The sequence below is a fragment of the Somniosus microcephalus genome, chromosome 1, assembly GCF_052327205.1.
Source record: "Somniosus microcephalus isolate GS21.2 chromosome 1, FLI_Smic_1.0, whole genome shotgun sequence".
Taxonomy (NCBI): domain Eukaryota; kingdom Metazoa; phylum Chordata; class Chondrichthyes; order Squaliformes; family Somniosidae; genus Somniosus; species Somniosus microcephalus.
The window spans coordinates 180,600,588-180,602,272 of NC_140987.1; the positions used below are offsets into that span (position 1 = coordinate 180,600,588).

Consider the following 1,685-nt stretch of genomic DNA (forward strand, 5'->3'; position numbering starts at 1 on the left):
GGCCTATCCCGCCTCTTGGAGGCGGGATGGAGACCGGGCCAGAAAACTCGCATGTGGGAAAATTGCTCAGAGGCGGGATGGAGGCTGGACCGGGCCCGCCCGCCAGTTTTGCGATTTTAACTCCTCACACGCTTCCAATCCCGCCTCCTCGGGCCTGGCAAAATCGAGCCCTTAGACTATAAAAGCAAGGAATTTATGATGTACCTTTATAAAACACTAATACGATAGCAAAATACTGCGGATGCTGGAAATCCGAAATAACAACAGAAAATGCTGGAAAAACTCAGCAGGTCAGGCAACATCCATGGAGAGAGAAATAGAGTTAACGTTTCAGGTCGATGACCCTTCATCAGAACTGAGAAAAAAGGCAGGAAATGAAACAAATTAAAAGGCCAGTTTGGGGGCTGGGAAATGGGGGAGGGGATGAAAGAATAAAGGGAAGTGAAGAGACACTTCTTCCCCTTCACTTTCCTCTGACCCCCATTCGCCCAATCTCACCCCCTGCCGCATTTTCACTATCCCCTCTGACCTTCCCCTCTCTGACCCCGAACGATCAGTCCTCAGCAAAGGCCTGAGCTTCATCCCCTTACGCCCTCACCTCAAAGAATTTCGAGCTCAGCATGATGCTGAGCTCCTTTTTTGCTGCCTTCATCTCTGTGCTCACTTCTTTGGCCAGGAGTCTTCCCCCCGCACGACTGACCCTTTCTCCCGCTTTCAGAATTCTAGTTCTACCTGGGCCCCTCCCTCTGGCCTCTTACCCTCTCTAGATCTTTTCATTGCTAACGGCTGCCGTGACATCGGCCGTCTCCATTACTCTGCTCCCCTCACTCACTCCAACCTACCTCCCTCTGAACTTGCAGCACTCCATTCGCTCAGATCCAACCCCGACATTGTCATTAAACCCGCTGACAAGAGTGGTGCTGTTGTTGTTTGGCGCACTGACCTCTACCTAGCGGAAGTTGAACGCCAACTCTCTGACACCTCCTCCTACCTCCACCTGGACCATGACCCCACTACCGAACATCAAACCACCGTTTCCAAGACTGTCACTGACCTCATCTCCTCTAGAGATCTTCCACCCGCGGCCACCAACCTCATAGTTTCCGAACCCTGCACAGCCCGCTTCTACCTCCTTCCCAAGATCCACAAGCAGGATTGCCCTGGTAGACCCATCGTTTCAGCCTGTTCTTACCCCACGGAACTTATCGCTTCCTATCTCGACTCTATCTTTTCTCCTCTTGTCCAGTCTCTTCCCACCTACATCCGTGACTCTTCTGACGCCCTCCGCCACTTTAACAGTTTCCAGTTTCCTGGCCCCAACTGCCTCCTCCTCACCATGGACGTACAATCCCTCTACACCTCCATCCCCCACCAGGATGGCCTGAGGGCGCTCCGCTTCTTCCTTGAACAGAGGCCCAACCAGTCCCCATCTACCACCACCCTCCTCCGCCTGGCTGAACTTGTTCTCACATTGAACAACTTCTCCTTTGACTCCACTCATTTCCTCCAAATTAAAGGTGTTGCTATGGGTACCCGCATGGGTCCGAGCTATGCCTGCCTTTTCGTGGGATATGTGGAACACTCTTTGTTCCAGTCCTACTCGGGACCCCTCCCTCACCTCTTTTTCCGGTACATTGATGACTGTATCGGTGCCGTTTCCTGCTCTCGCCCTGAACTAGACAATT

At 52.5% G+C, this 1,685-nt stretch overlaps 1 pseudogene; it reads left to right on the plus strand.

Moving 5' to 3' along the window:
* Window positions 1-499: 499 nt before the first annotated feature.
* LOC147124491 (uncharacterized) lies at window positions 500-1,385 on the plus strand (annotated as a pseudogene).
* The last annotated feature ends 300 nt before the right edge of the window (window positions 1,386-1,685 follow it).